At 39.6% G+C, this 17,461-nt stretch overlaps 1 long non-coding RNA gene across 1 annotated transcript; it reads left to right on the forward strand.

Annotated features, from left to right (window-relative positions):
• Window positions 1-2,349: 2,349 nt before the first annotated feature.
• Window positions 2,350-17,260, forward strand: LOC134487072 (uncharacterized). Its single transcript, XR_010066790.1, has 2 exons — window positions 2,350-2,582; window positions 16,995-17,260. It is a non-coding gene; the product is annotated as an uncharacterized LOC134487072 (long non-coding RNA).
• Window positions 17,261-17,461: the final 201 nt, after the last annotated feature.

Raw genomic sequence — 17,461 nt, forward strand, 5'->3', positions numbered from 1 at the left:
AGTGCCTCAGACCTGTTTTCCTGTTTTCTTTCAGTCAGTTATGGGGACAGAGTGTTCTGCTTTCGGGCGTGTAGTTTTTCCTCTCTACAGGTCTTCAGCTGTTCCTGTGGGCCTGTGTCTTGAGTTCACCAGGCAGGTCACTTGCAGGGGAAAAGTTGGTCCTACCTGAGGTTCCGAGGCTCAAGTGTGCTCTTGGGGTACTGTCTATGTCCTCTCCGCGGCGGCAGCAACCGAGGAGATCTGCGCCCTCTTTCCGGGAGCCTTCGTGCACCAGGGTTCCAGATGGTGTTTGGTGTTTTCCTTTGGCGTCTGGATGTGCGCAGAGTGCAGTCTCTTCTGGTTTACCAGGCTTGTCTGCCTCTCTGTAGTTTTAGCTCTCCCTCCCACGGGATTTGGGTGCAGAGAACTGTTTATCTGGTCTGCTTCCTTCAGGTTCCGGCGGTATCTCAGGCACAGGGGTCCTGCCGCTCCTGGGCCCTCCCCTACGGGAACACAGAGGCCTTATACAGTTTCCTCTTGGGCCAGGGATGTGGGCCGGGGGTGGGCTGTGTTGGTGGTCTCCTCCGCTCTGAATCCTCAGGAGTGCCCTCCTGACCAGGCAGTGAGGTCTCTCTCCCACGGGGTTTGGGAGCAGAGAGCTGCTGCAGGCCGGGATCCGCAGGTGTGGGACTTCCGGTAAACACAGGACGTGCCTGGTCCTAGAGGAATTTTGCCTCTGTGTGTCCTGAGTTCACCAGGCAGGTCACTTGCAGGGGTAAAGTTGGTCCTACCTGAGGTTCCGAGGTTCAAGTGTGCTCGTGGGGTACTGCCTAAGTCCTCTCCGCGGCGGCAGCAACCGAGGAGATCTGCGCCACTCTTTCCGGGAGCCTCCGAGCACCAGTGTTCCAGATGGCTTTTGGTGTTTTCCTCTGGCGTCTGGGTGTGCGCAGAGTGCAGTCTCTCCTGGTTTCCCAGGCGTGGCTGCCTCTCTGTAGGTTTAGCTCTCCCTCCCACGGGATTTGGGTGCAGAGATCTGTTTATCCGGTCTGTTTCCTTCAGGTTCCGGCGATGTCCCAGGCGCAGGAGTCCTGCCGCTCCTGGGCCCTCCCCGATGGGAACCCAGAGGCCTCACACATTTTCCTCTTGGGTGAGGGATGAGGGCAGGGGTGGGCAGCGCTGGTGGTCTCCTCCGCTCCGCAGCCTCAGGAGTGCCCACCCGATCAGGCGGTGAGGCCTCTCTCTCACGAGGTCTGGAAGCAGAGAGCCGCTGCGGGCTGGGATCCGCAGGTGTGGGACCTCCGGCAAACACAGGAAGTGCCCGGTCCTAGAGGAATCCCGCCTCTGTGTCAAGAATTGAATATTTTTACTTGAGAAACTCCAAATGTGTCCTTTCATTATTGCCAATACCTGATTTCCTTTTTGTCTATGTAAATATATTTAGTTTCTGGAGGATGTGCATAATTATAGTTATGTTATTTATCTTGTAGAAAAAAACATACTTCCCAACATGTTTAGTATGTAACAAGGAAGCCTGCCAACCATTGTAGTTTTCCCTTAGCTATTTATTCAATCTGTTTATCAGGTATGTTTCAATTTAACTGAATTTTCAACCAAAATTATCATGGTGATTAGTAATAAATGATATTACTATTTGATGGAGATGTCTTAGCACAGCTGTGTGAAAGATCATAGACTTAGTGATATGTAGACTAATGGCTTTGAATCCTGGTTCTGCCAAGATTTTGTAGCTTCACAAGCTTAGCAAAGTTATTTGACCTAGTGCTTTAATTTCCTTTTCACCAAAATTTCAATCTTATTGAATTGTACAGAAGGATAAGATGTGTTAATTCTGAGTGGGGTATCCTGCTACATGAATTCATGTGCACTAATTGATGGCTCTAGGGTCACTTATAGCTGAGAGAGTATATGATAGATAAGAGGAAAAAGGGAAAAAGAGATGTGAATATAATGAGTAGAGTAAGATAGTGGAAAATTTCCCCAAGCTGTACATAACTTAGAATCAGTTCAATAATACTAAGCACATCTCAGGAAGAGTAGCTTGTGTCAGATTTGCATAGTGAGACATTGCTCAGCTTATAGAACAGGAGTTTTAAAAAGTGGAAAGAAAGCTACAGAATAAAATACTTTGTCAAATTGGAAGAACTGAAGGAAAATCAAAAGGATATAATATTAAAATAAGGTGGGCAGAGAGAGGGAAGACATAAAGTTCTCTGTCGCTCTTTTAGCCAAGAAGAGGGGGCTTGAGGCTGAAAGGGAAAGTCTATGTTGAAATCAGGAAATGTAGTCATAAAAGTTGATACTGATGAATTCTGAAGTTTAGAACAAACTGAAGTTTATCAGATAAAGCTTATTTTTAGAATGTATCAAAGGAGTAATTATCTAAAGAATATGTTGGAGTATTACTTGGGCTAATGTCCTAAATGATCTGTCTATTCTTTTTGGAACCACTTTAACAACCTGATTATTCTGTTTAAGGTAAGAAGGAATGAGATGGAGCTAAGAAGATGACTGTGGAACTGGAAACCACCTATACCACTAACCATCCACCTGATGAAGAGGCAACAACACAATTTAATCATGAGGTAGCTAACCCTGAGCACTTTGTTAAACATCCTCTATAGAACAAGGGAGCACTCCTATTTTATAAATGATAAAAGCAAGACTTGACAAGCAAACCTTCCATTGCTTTCCAAGATTGATTTTACCGAAGACAATTTTGGCTCTGTAACCATATCCAGATGTCTAGTAATTTAATGCCTTTCTGTGACTACTCATTTTTTAAGACTGTATTGAACCTTGTGGGAAGTTGAGAAAAACAAATGAGGAGAATGATGGCTCAAAGTACTGAACAAATAGCAATGGTCAAATGACTTTGATTGCTTCTTGCTGGAGACACTGCTGTGCCTTATCAGAGAAACTTTTGGAGTAAATAATGATGTATGTGGAGCAGTTGTCAATATGAGAGCTAAAGGTGATAAGATAGTAATATAGACAACTGAATGTGAGAATGGAGTTGCAATCACACTCATAGTGAGGGTATACAAAAGTAGAGATCAGTCCCACACAGGCACAGCTATGAAGAGTGGATCCACCACTAAAAAAATGTTTGTTGCTTAAGAAGATAGCTTCTGAGTATTCTCACAGGAGACTGTCATGCTTTTGAGATTGGGAACTGAATCAAAGTCTTGTCAAAGTAGAGTGGACAGCATTGAACTTGATTCCATCTATGATATAAGAGAAGTCTCATTCATCTTTGTCTTGTACTTGTGTGTTCATTCTATCAACACCCCCATCCCCGATTTTTGCTATTGTGTCCCATCAAAGAATAACAGTATATGTCACTGCAGAACTGGCAGATGTGGTCTGGGCCCACTCTCTATATACATTTAGAATTACCATGACACACACATTTGCCTTTTCATAGTAATCAAAAAAGAATTTGCATTCATATTACCTCAGCAGGAAAAGATCCTTTTTTGTACCACTCCACTTAAGAGTGAATTTTTTCTTGCCCAAGAGTCTGAGTACAGTTTTCCAGCAACCTTCTTTTTCCTTTCATAGCATTGTCCTTGCTGTTGTCTTGCTTATGAGTGCTAGATTTTAAATTCTTTGCTTTCCTCTTTGATAATACTAATGATTCTGATTTTATTTGATTTGTTTTCATTTTTTTCCTCATATAACATTGGTGAAAGATCCAGGAATATGACAGAAAGGTGGAATAAACATTAAGTGTGTGTATTCTTTGATAATTTTTTTGTAACTGCAAAGGTTTGCGATAAATTCATGTATTTCATTCAAATCAGTGATCTATTATCCCTAAACATAATTGCGGACTGTAAAAATATAACACTATAATTACATTCCTAACTACAAGTAGTATAACTGCTTTTTTATCTTTATACTGTACTTCAACACTTTGTATTACTTAGGTTATTTTGCTTTGGTTACAAATGGATCAAATAGAAATGTGGTTCCAATTTATATTAAGACAGTGTACAAAACTGTAAATAAAATATGTACAGTAAATTATCTAAAAAATGATAGCAAGGCATATTTAAGAAATGGCATAGTAACTGCTCTAATATGTGTAGTGGTTAAGTTGAGTATTATTTTTAAGAAGTGTGAAAGAGGACTCTGGGGAAGACAGATGATGTTAATGATTATCAAGTGCCCTTTATTTATGTACAGGCAGGGTTTTGGTCATGGCATGGAATAAAGACACCTCACCTATAAGGAGTGTGTGATTTCCTGCATCCGTAAAGTGAGTTAGAATGGGTCCTTAGGGCTTTGAGGGGGTGAATCAATCAACTTAACAACTCTAATGGCCTAAGCTGGGAACAAAAGACTGAATTGTTTGTATGTTTCTGCTTCAATTACAAAGAAAGAATATAGAGCATAAAGTAAATCTCTTAAAAATGGAGCTGTTATTTGATCCCAGGAGGTAGGAAGTTGGGAGGATGCTTTAGAATGTCCCAGAGACATGTGAAGTGAGAGACCCTCAGAACTCAAAATGTGTGTGTGGGTGGGTAGACAAAATTCCCTACAGTGGGAGAGGGAACTTTTAAGTCCACCTCCAGCAGAAAGACAGGGCATTAAGAGAGGGATTGGGTTGCTATCCAATAGTTAAAACTCTGACCCATAAATCTTCCTGTCTAAAAGAACTGCAGAGTTGGAAATGGAGAAGAACCTGAGAAAAAGAATGTCCAGAAACATGTCCAAAAATGGGGATCCAGCTCAAAGACCTGACACCATTACTGAGGCTATGGAGTGCTCATGCCTGCCCTCTGAAAGGCCTAATAAGCAGCTGAAAGAGTCAGATGCAGATATGTGCACCCAACCAATCAACAGAATCTGCTAACCCATATGGTTGAATTAGGGAAAAGCTGAAGGAAGCTGAGGAGGGTGACCCTATAAGTGAACCAGCAGTCTCAATTTACTTGGACCCCTGAGATCTCTCAGACACTGGGTCACAAACCAGGCAGCATACACCAACTGATATGAGGCCCTCAACACATATTCAACAGAGGACTGTCCAGTCTGTGTTCAGTCAGAGAAGATGCACCTAACTCTCAAGAAACTGGAGGCCCCAGGGAGTTTAGAGGTATTGCACGGTGGGTGGGGTGAGTACACCCTAGTGAAGACAGTGTTGGGGGTTGGGGGCTGAGAAGGTATGGATGTGGTACCCTAGTAGGGTGGGCCAGGAGGGGAATAAAATATTGAGTATGTAAAAATAAAAATAAGTATAAAAAATAAATATTCTTTCATAACCCAGATGCCAGGAAAGCAAAAGCCTCCCAGGACCACACAGGGATGACATTAGATGAAATAACTTACAAAGGGAAGGGAGAACCTGTCAAGACTATATCCAGAGGAAATACAGGGACAAAGAGTGGAGTAGAGATGGAAGGAAAGGCCATCTAGAGACTGCTCCACCTGGGGAGTCATCCCTCATGCAGACACCAAACCTAGACTCTATCTCTGATGCCAAGAAGTGCTTACTGACAGGAGCATGATACAGCTGTCTCCTAGGAAGCTCTGCCAGATCCTGACCAATACAGATGCAGATGCTTGAAGCCAATCATCAGACTGATCACAGGGATCCGAATGGAGGAGTTAAGTGAAGACTGAAGGAGCTGAAGGGGTATTATCTGGCATCAATGGGAGGGGAGGCCATTGTTCCTGTGAAGGCTAGAACCCTAGTGTAGAGAAATGCTAGGGTAGTGAGACAGGAGTGAGTGGGTGGGGGAGCATCCACATAGAAGCAGGGTAAGGGGGATGGGATAGAGGGTTTGCAGGGGAGGGGGAACCAGGAGAAGGGATAACATTTGAGATGTAAATAAATAAAATATCCAATTAAAAAAAGTTAAGAAGGAATAAAAAAAGAAGAAAAAATAGCCTGTTACCTAAAATCCCCATTGTTGGAAGTCTAAGGCAGAATGATCATGAGTTCGTGGTCAGCTTGGACTATACAATAAGATTTTATCTCAAAAAGGTAATAATAAATATAATAATAATAGTAGCATTTATCAAAGCAGAACATCATGAGACCCACACATCTTTCTGTGAAATGACAATGTTTATTTCACTCTAATAATTTAAGTTCAAATATTTTTTGTCACTTCGTGTGGCTATAGAAGCAGAAAATTGAAGTATCTCCCTCAGAGTCCTTATTATTTCCTTTTGTTTTTGTCTCTTTATAGTTATTTGAAGTTCTGATCAAGATTCTTTGATATAAGAAGTACCACAGAAACCCATACACCTATGGAAATCTATCTTCCCCTAGTATAACAGATTCCTTGCCTCCGTCAGAGAGTTCCTCCCAAAGTGCTCTATTTACCTTTCCTCATAAATGACTTCTGTCTAGGTCATCCTCATCAGCACTCACCTTCTAGTAAAATGATTCTCAAAAGGAGACAGGTCTTGGTTTCTGTTTCATTTTCTTTATATCTTGTATGTATTCCAAACTTAAAAAGATAAATGTATGACAATCTGGACTAACAGCACATATAATTTTAGTCAAATTAATTCCATTCTAAGGAGAATGAAGCCCCAGACTATTATATATGGCTAACAGTTTGAAGAACGGAAGATAAGAAAAGTACATTAGTGTCTAAAAAATCTCATAGAAGAGCCCAACAGTACTTCTTTAGCCTTTCATCTCAATCACATATTCCTCACTCACTTTTAGTCCCTCTTTTCTTCTCTTTTCTTTTCTTTTCTTTTCTTTTCTTTTCTTTTCTTTTCTTTCCTCTTCTTCCTTTTCTTTTTTATTTTTCTTTTCTTTCTTTCCTCCTCCTCTTCCTCCTCCTCCTCTTCTTCTTTGAGACAGGGCCTTAATGCATAACATAGGATGGCCAGGAGCTCACTGTGTGGCCAAACACTGTTATTACAATTGTGAAAAACATCTTGCTTTAACCTCTGAATGTTGGGATATAGTCATGAGCCTCTGCAGCAGGCTCCTGAATCTTTGTATTTTATGTAAAAATGGAAGAACCGAAAGAGCAACTTTCTGAGGAATTTTGAGAGACACCCTATTCTTCAAATGCCTAGGAAAACTCATCAATAGTAAATCAGACGTTTCAGAGAGAATATGGAGAATATACACCCTCTATCTATAATTGTGCTGTATAACAATAAAGCTAAATGTTGACAGAGAGAGCAAATTTATTCTGTTTTGGCAATTGAGACAAATTTCTACATGGATCACTAATTGTTAGGTTAAAATAAATTTAAGTTAAATGGTACACAATTATAGATGAGGATGATGGAGGAGAAAATATTGATTTGGTGGTTTATATTTTCTTAACATAATATGAAGAACTATTGTGGTAATTTGCTTATGCTTGGGCCATGAGAAGTGACACTATTAGAAAATATAGCCTTATTGGAAGAACTGTAGCCTTATTATAGAAAGTGAAGGTGGGTCTTTGAAGTCATATATATATATATATATATATATATATATATATATATATATATAGATCAGAATTTTAGTAATTTGAATTAAGAGAATATGTATTTTGAAAATAAGAACAGTGATGAATTGAAAAGGAAAATACATTTCCTGTCAGTTGTGTTCATTACTAAATTTACTTCCTCAGCAATTGGGAAATTTTGTTAAAGTATATAATTATAAACAATTTTTTCACTTAAGAAGAAAGAAATGGCAATAACAACATTACAAATATTGATGAGAAGCTCTGATTTTAACTATCAATATGATGAAACATTTCATAAAGAAGCCTTGGGGTGATAAGCAAAGTCAACGACTTTTAAGAACAGTGTGTGTGTGTGTGTGTGTGTGTGTGTGTGTGTGTGTGTGTGTATGTGTACACATGCATGCGCATGTGCATGCAATATACCAAATGATAAAAGGAGTCCCGTTATTGGACAAAGTGCTTGACTCTCACTTAGAAGGAGTAGTAAAATATTAGTAAAATGCAGACAGAGTAAGGCAACTGGTTGGAATAGAGGATGAAATGGCGAATTGAGGGGTCAGTATCAGATATGGGGAAAGAGAGAGGGCCAAAAGGCCAGGAGAATGAATGGAAATCTGAGGTTGCTGAGACTGGTGCCTGGGGGCAATCTCTAGAAAGTCCCTGGGAAAGAGTAGGCTCCCACGATCAATGCAGGTGATGCTGGCTCAGTTGCCTAGCAGTGGGGATGTGAAACCAGAAGACACCAGCTCCAATAGCCAGACAGGACCCTAACAAATGGAGGAATAAGGACACCAACCCACCCACCCAAAAATCTTTTGACCCAAACTTTTTTTTTTCTGTCTAAAAGCAATGCAGGAACAAAGATAGAACAGAAAGTGAAAGAATGCACAACTAATAACCAGCCCAATTTGAGACACCCCTCCCCCACAAGGTCAAGCGACCATCCCTGACACTACTAATGATACTGTTATGATTGAAGACAGGACTCCAGCATAACTGTCTTTGAGAGGCTCTGTGGAGCAGTGGACTGAAACAGATGCAGATACCCACAGTCAAACATTGAACACAGGCCCCCGGGACATAGGGCTGCCTTGTCTGGTTGTAGTGGGAAAGGATGCACCTAACCCTATAGAGACTTGATGAGCTAGGGTATGGGAACTTACTCTGGGGGTGGAGGGGTAGCAACCTGGCAGCAACAGATAACAATATTTCCTGGTGGGACAGTCATGACCGTGAGGAATAGGATAGTCACCATTCGCATTTGTAAAAAGTTTTGAAAACTGCCTTAACCAATCATTTGCTGGTAATTATAAAAGTATTTGGGCAAGAGGGAACAAAAAAAGGAAAAGCAAAATCTTACTTTTAGAGGGAAAGAGGAGTTTAAATTAGAGGGAAAGAGGAGTTTGAATTAGATACTTTCATAAAGATATATCATGCTGCATTATTTTGTTAATTGGCTGTTTGACTCAAATGAGCTGATACTACTGAATAATGCTGTTATTTGAAATTTCATTCCTAGTTTTTATAGCATTGCAGTACTGGGTATTGCAGATATTATGCCACCAAGTTACACTGATATTCTTGAAAAGACCTCCATGTTTCTTAGTTTAATAAAATATTTTCCTACTTTCTAAACTCACCTCTCATGGATTGTTATGGGAACAACTTAACTATTATTTCTTTCTCAAGAAATAAATATTTTTTAAGAAGAAAAATAGTGTAACTGCAAAATTCTCACTGGTCAATGTAAAAACATCATGCCATTTGCTAGGCCTCTATGGAGAATATCACGGCAATGTATAGCAATGTGGAGTTCGAAATCATGACCTGTTGTAGATGGTTTTCGACTTGAGTCTAGGATTTTGATTTAAGTTTGTGTTCACAAGGAGTTTGACTTCTATAAATATATAATTCTCTCTAATATAAGGTAAATAATATAGCCCTGTTTTTTTAAAGTGAGACTTACTCCATAAACGTTTTTCAAAATTTATGGAGACAATATGAAACTCTTTGCATCATGCTCTCATCCCATGCAGTTCAGGTATGAGTTGTGTGTGGCCTAGTATGGGCCAATCTTAGCCTTTTCTCATGATTTTGAATAGAAATTGAAAGAGTGATTGATGTCATGGAAAGAAAACAAAGATATTTGGAGCTCTTCTTTTTCCTCATATGTTATTAGAGTCTGCTTCTCTTTTGTTATAATGACCACTATGGACAAAGGTAACTTGTTTAGGAAATGGTATATATCAGCTTATACATTCAGGTTACAAAGCATCACAAATGAAGGCCAGGGCAGGAGCTTAAACAAGAACTGAAGCAGAAACCATTGAAGAGTGAGGTTAACTGGCTTGGTTTCCCTTGTTCATACTCAACCAGCTTTATAGGAGAATTAGGACCACCTGTTGAGGGATGACAGTACTAACACTGGGATCTAACACACCAACTAGTAATCAAAAAAATGCCCCACTGACATGCCCACAGGCCACTCTGATTAAGATAGTTACTCAATTGAGGTCCCCTCTTATAATTTTGGACTTTGTCAAGTAGATAACTGAAAACAACTAGAAGATTCCACTCTTGATAACTTGGCCCATAAATACTTCACTCTAAGCCATAATCTTCTTGTTCTTGTTTTGTTCCTAACATCATAATACAAGATACACACATGTATATGTTTTTCATAGAGCCTTACAGAAAAGCACCAGAACTTGCTCAACATGCTTTTTTCCCCTTTGTCTCCTTCATCTTCAATGTGTCTTTTTGTAATACTGGAGATTAGACTCATAGCCTATGTGTAATGAAAAATGCATTCTATGTTGAGATATGTCATTGGCTCTTCTCATTAAAAGATATCCTAGCTTTGGTTAGTACATTCAATATATTTCAATGCACACCGTCCAGTTAATATTTAAACAGACATTGTTCATATGACACAAAGGTTATTAAAATACTGGGGGAAATAGATTCTCAATTACCTTCATCCTGTTTCTCCCATCCTCCATTCTTCAACCAGCTTGTTCTAAGTGCATACTAATATCTCTTCCAGAAGAATATCAGCCTGTGTCCTGAAGTATAAGTATAAGAAATCAATTTAGGGTATTAATTTATATTTTATATCTATAATACAGCTTTGTATTCATTTACATTTCAAATAATATCCCCCTTCCTGTTACACCCCCCCATCCTATACCCTCTCTCCCCATTCCCCTCTACCTCTATGAGGGTACTTTTCCACCCACTCACCCACAGGTACAGGTGAAAACCAGAAGGAATTTGTCACTTATGATTAAGATTGAAGCCTTTTTTTTTTTTTCATGGTTACATTTATTTATTTTTTTTTTATTAACTTGAGTATTTCTTATATACATTTCGAGTGTTATTCCCTTTCCCGGTTTCCGGGCAAACATCCCCCTCCCCCCTCCCCTTCCTTATGGGTGTTCCCCTCCCAACCCTCCCCCCATTGCCACCCTCCCCCCATAGACTAGTTCACTGTGGGTTCAGTCTTAGCAGGACCCAGGGCTTCCCCTTCCACTGGTGCTCTTACTAGGATATTCATTGCTACCTATGGGGTCAGAGTCCAGGGTCAGTCCATGTATAGTCTTTAGGTAGTGGCTTAGTCCCTGGAAGCTCTGGTTGCTTGGCATTGTTGTACTTTTGGGGTCTCGAGCCCCTTCAAGCTCTTCCAGTTCTTTCTCTGATTCCTTCAATAGGGGACCTATTCTCAGTTCAGTGGTTTGCTGCTGGCATTCGCCTCTATATTTGCTGTATTCTGGCTGTGTCTCTCAGGAGCGATCTACATCCGGCTCCTGTCGGTCTGCACTTCTTTGCTTCATCCATCTTGTCTAATTGGGTGGCTGTATATGTATGGGCCACATGTGGGGCAGGCTCTGAATGGGTGTTCCTTCAGTCTCTGTTTTAATCTTTGCCTCTCCCTTCCCTGCCAAGGGTATTCTTTTTCCTCATTTAAAGAAGGAGTGAAGCATTCACATTTTGATCATCCGTCTTGAGTTTCGTTTGTTCTAGGGATCTAGGGTAATTCAAGCATTTGGGCTAATAGCCACTTATCAATGAGTGCATACCATGTATGTCTTTCTGTGATTGGGTTAGCTCACTCAGGATGATATTTTCCAGTTCCAACCATTTGCCTACGAATTTCATAAACTCGTTGTTTTTGATAGCTGAGTAATATTCCATTGTGTAGATGTACCACATTTTCTGTATCCATTCCTCTGTTGAAGGGCATCTGGGTTCTTTCCAGCTTCTGGCTATTATAAATAAGGCTGCGATGAACATAGTGGAGCACGTGTCTCTTTTATATGTTGAGGCATCTTTTGGGTATATGCCCAAGAGAGGTATAGCTGGATCCTCAGGCAGTTCAATGTCCAATTTTCTGAGGAACCTCCAGAGTGATTTCCAGAATGGTTTTACCAGTCTGCAATCCCACCAACAATGGAGGAGTGTTCCTCTTTCTCCACATCCTCGCCAGCATCTGCTGTCACCTGAGTTTTTGATCTTAGCCAATCGCACTGGTGTGAGGTGAAATCTCAGGGTTGTTTTGATTTGCATTTCCCTTATGACTAAAGATGTTGAACATTTCTTTAGGTGTTTCTCAGCCATTCGGCATTCCTCAGCTGTGAATTCTTTGTTTAGCTCTGAACCCCATTTTTTAATAGGCTTATTTGTTTCCCTGCGGTCTAACTTCTTGAGTTCTTTGTATATTTTGGAAATAAGGCCTCTATCTGTTGTAGGATTGGTAAAGATCTTTTCCCAATCTGTTGGTTGCTGTTTTGTCCTAACCACAGTGTCCTTTGCCTTACAGAAGCTTTGCAGTTTTATGAGATCCCATTTGTCGATTCTTGATCTTAGAGCATAAGCCATTGGTGTTTTGTTCAGGAAATTTTTTCCAGTGCCCATGTGTTCCAGATGCTTCCCTAGTTTTTCTTCTATTAGTTTGAGTGTGTCTGGTTTGATGTGGAGGTCCTTGATCCACTTGGACTTAAGCTTTGTACAGGGTGATAAGGATGGATCGATCTGCATTCTTCTACATGTTGCCCTCCAGTTGAACCAGCACCATTTGCTGAAAATACTATCTTTTTTCCATTGGATGGTTTTGGCTCCTTTGTCAAAAATCAAGTGACCATAGGTGTGTGGGTTCATTTCTGGGTCTTCAATTCTATTCCATTGGTCTATCTGTCTGTCTCTGTACCAATACCATGCAGTTTTTATCACTATTGCTCTGTAATACTGCTTGAGTTCAGGGATAGTGATTCCCCCTGAAGTCCTTTTATTGTTGAGGATAGCTTTAGCTATCCTAGGTTTTTTGTTATTCCAGATGAATTTGCAAATTATTCTGTCTAACTCTTTGAAGAATTTGATTGGTATTTTGATGGGGATTGCATTGAATCTGTAGATTGCTTTTGGTAAAATGGCCATTTTTACCATATTAATCCTGCCAGATTGAAGCCTTTTAATAGATGGTGGTGTCTTTGGGATGCCACCTGTAGGTTGACCATGATACAGGGAGGTCCCCACATCTATGAATAGAACAGATTAAACTTGATGGCTCAATTTGCATAACTAAACTACTGTAAGTACATAAGGTAAGAGGATGAAACTTGGGGGAGCTGGGAGGGGGTGACTATAGTAAAACTAATCATTGTTCAAAACTGTCAAAGAACTAAAAAGGATTAGATATCCTTAAAAATGCAATAGTGGCATTTATATTTTGCCACTAACCCACAGATGTCTAAGTAGACTTTAGACCTACTCAGTAGGAGAGGATTGATGCCTGTTACCATAAATATAGCCAATTTTCTGTGATTGGTAAGGCTATGGAACCTACAGGAAAACCTACTATTACCACTCTCCCAAACCAGTACAATCTAAAACTACATTCTTTATACTTATCTTTATAATCACAGAGAAGTGTTGCTGTCAAATCTCAGTCATATAAGATTCTTTGTGAGGTAGACAGAGATAATTATAGTAACTCATGACTGCTCAAAATTCATATAACAACTGACAGTGAGGTTACCAGTTCCAATTGATATTCCTGTGAAACATCCCCCACACCTAAAGCTCACTAACCATAAAGGGATTTAGCTTACAAGTTCCAGGAGGCCAGAACTCTTATATATTCAGTACTGTATGTGACAAGGATGCTGAACCTATGAGATTCTAACAATAGCACTCCAAACTTCACTCAGGAGGGAAATCATACTTAGTACTGTAAACAATGAGATCCTAGAAATCAGGACCTCAGCCCCCTATTATTGCTACTATCCAATAATATATAACTCCTAACTACTTTCTAAATATGCATTATTATAAATAACACTTTCATCCTTAATCAAAGACACTTTTTCTGCAACAGATGAAGACCAATGTAGAAACCACAGGTAACTGACATAAGGAGAATACCTGCCTGTGGAGTGCTCAGCCTAATTTAAATATCTTTACATACTTAAGGCTCAGGAACATTATGAAAGAATAGGTGGAATAATTGCACAAGACAAGGAACTCAGTTGCAAGATTGAATCTTCTAGTTATGACAAATTATTTACACACACACACACGAAACCTCAGCAAAATGAATCCTTAATGAAGACCTTCAGCATCACAACACCAATAGACATGCAAACATGGATGGGAAAAATTTCCTGAGCCCTCTGCTCCTTAATAAGGGCCATAGGCAATTAAAATCTTCTGAAAGAGGGAGAATTAGGCAGACCATTGTGTATGTATATTTAATTGCATATGAGATCATGAATGGGTTCTTTGATGGTATTTTGGGGTTTGCAATCAAGCATAGCAAAGCCAGGGTACAACTAACTTAATATCAGAATTTTCTTTGAAATCAATGGCATACAGAAGTCCCGAGAACCTAGAGACTTAGCAGTTTGGAAGGAAGAATCCTGGATTGTGGTGGAGAGCTGAATCTCCTGTGAAGACAGGATCCTGGTAGATGGTTGAGCAAAAGCTCTGTGAAGGGCTAGAACTCAGCAGCTTAAAACAGGAAGACCCAAAGCACAGAAGATGGGTTTGAGGATCTCAGTGGCAAAAATAGAAAAATTTTCTACTAGAGATTCATGTCAGCTTACCTCTCAAGTACCGGGGTTATGCATCACTTTTTTAGATTTTAGCGATATAGAACAGAGATGAGAGAGAGAGAGAGAGAGAGAGAGAGAGAGAGAGAGAGAGAGAGAGAGAGAGAGGTTCAGAAGTAGATTTCAAGTTTCAGCTTTATTAAGAGAGTTATTTATGCTAGACTGGCAGTACAGTACCATGAGATTCTGAAGTGAGAAATCCTTTGTTTCCACTAAACAAAGTAAGTTGCTATTATTGAAGGTTTCTGAGGGATAGGGAATGTCCCTTGGCACAAGGCAACACATTTAGTTAATAAGTAGCCTATGCTAAATTGCCCAATTGCCCCCAGTTGGATTGCTCTGTGTAGCAGAATCAAGGGAGATGAGGAAGTTTTGTGATAACTGTGTGAAAAGGAAGGAAGACTGCAGAGTCATAGTGGATGGTGTCTTAATTCTTGTAGCTATTCCTAGAAAAGAAAGCACTGAAGGGAGGTAGTCTAATGTGAAACAGCAGCACCTATGATGATATTAATAATTGTTCATATTCTAGAGTAGATTATGAAGATTTTTGGGAAGTCTCTGCATTTGCAGATAGAGTCTATATGTTTGTAGGTCATTATAAAGTTAGCTAGCATTAGTATATAGGTCTATATAGAAGACACAAATATGATGATTGCTATGGGTCTGAGGTCATTTAGAGGTACATCTATATGATCTTGAATATATTTTGATAAATAAGAGGTGTGACCCTTCCAACTCTCAGGGTTTATTGGCTGATATCAGCCCATGAGGGCAAAGGGAGAAGACAGAGTAAGAATTTGGAAGCCCTCTGAGTACATATATATGTAAATGACACCTGGAGCAGCTACAAGAAGGCAGATCAACTTTCTTTGGTGTGATTCAAGGCTTATATAATTTTGGGGATGGGGGCAGAATATCCAGATAGACAAAAATCATTGGCTGGAGGATTACTGTAACAAAATGCCTCATTAGCAGAGAGAGCCATTCCAGGAATCTCAGATGCTAGCTGAGTGGGTTCTTGTTAAGAGAAAGGAAGTTAAACCTGTAATTTTAATCAAGGCTACATGACATTTTGTAGGTAGAGGTATGTGTGAGTTTTTAAACTCCCTAAAAAAGGTCATAGAAGGAGAAACCCTGACAATCAAGGGGATCCTTCATATTGCACCAAGCTCAGAAGACTATCTGGACAATGGTAGACTTCAACCTTAATTAGCAAAGGCTTTGTTAAATACTGGCCAGGTCCATACATGAGACTCTGTGTTCCCAGAGATTTGTACTGAAATTATATTAGTCAAAGGATTTTAAAGGTAAAACTTACAAGGCTACATATTTCCAGAGTTCATGTAATGAAACATACATAATATGCAAACTGTGGCAATTGACCTTGTTTACATAAATGAAAAAAAACAACTTCTTAACTTACATGAACAAGAGACCTCAGAATTCCAGGAAGTTATCTGTTTTGGGGGAAAGTGGGGATTATGGGATAGAGGTATTTTTTGTTTTTAAATTCCTTAAGCATAGTCATTTAAGATTAAATCACAATGTTAGCCATCACGATGATCTTTTCTTTTGAAATTGTCATATTCCCTGGCAAAAATATTTTTCGGCATTTTAAAGGGAACATAGACTTGCATCTACTACTGTTTTAGGGAAGAAATAAGTAAAGACAATTTTAGTGTTCCAAACACAACCTACAGAAATTCTCTTAATCTTGATTAAATAAGCATATGCTTCTTCCTATGCTAGAAGTCTCACAGTTGAGTCATAATCTGTGTTATCTTTTTTAGGAGCTCAATTTTTAATTCTTAAATGAGGTGGTGCAATATGGTTTTTTTGTCTTTCCATCTTTAAGCAGAGAACACTTTGAGCAAGCATCTGTGACAACTCATTATCAAATCTGGAGGTATAGCTAACTTTAAATTGCCAGGGTTGTATAAAGGGAAAAGGTAATCCTCTCCTGGAATTCCAACTATTACCTTCTCCTCCATCTGTCTGCAAATGAGCTCAAGAGGTTGAATAATATAGATACTCTATTGTAATTGTGTGGGATGATGATGCACCCATGTTTTTACAAATAATTCCTAACCCACATCCTGAAAGCTCAAGAAACTCACTGCTTCACCAAGTTGAACTTTGGTGGGCTTGAAATTTATTTTAGTCAATGTTCTTTGGATTTGAGGTGAATGGATGTTTATTTGTGTCTCCATAGGGAATTTAGCACAGTATGAGGCAAAAAAAGAAAGCAGAAATCTTGGATATAACTTCATTTTTTTTGACAGGGTCTTGTCTTTAGCTCAGTATGGCATGGAATTTCTGATCTTTCTGACTCAGCCTCCCCAATTCAGCATGTGTTAAGAGGACTGAATTAACCAGAGCCAGGCTGACTTCATTATAAACTACAAACTGTCAGTTTGAGAGACCAAGTCTAAGGTTCTGTTTCTCATAGATGAGAACCTGGATCCAGGAACCAACCGACCACAGTCAATCTGAGGATGCCTTAACACCCTGGAATGTCCCCAGAGCTCTAACCAATCACAGAGCCCTGGAGATCGAGCCAACCAATCAAAGGAAAGAAAGATAAACATCATCTATTCCTATTCTAATAGGCTTCAAAATGACCCTGCAAAGTGTATACCTGCGTGCCCATTCCTGAATGGAGAGACCACTGCACGCAGGAAATTCTGCTGAATAAATATTCTTGACTTTTTCATACTATCTGTGTTTGGGTTATCATTCTTCAACAAATCACAGATCTTAGCAGTACCCATACACCCAGTTAATTGTTTTTTATAACAGACTTTGAATCCATCTTCCTGTTTCAGCCCTGTTGGGAGCTGCACTTTCTTTACTTCATATTGCCATTTTCTGACATTTTTAGCAGCCTGAGGAGAAAATCAAGATATTTTACTATTT

The sequence above is a fragment of the Rattus norvegicus genome, chromosome 5 (assembly GCF_036323735.1).
Source record: "Rattus norvegicus strain BN/NHsdMcwi chromosome 5, GRCr8, whole genome shotgun sequence".
Classification (NCBI taxonomy): Eukaryota; Metazoa; Chordata; class Mammalia; order Rodentia; family Muridae; genus Rattus; species Rattus norvegicus.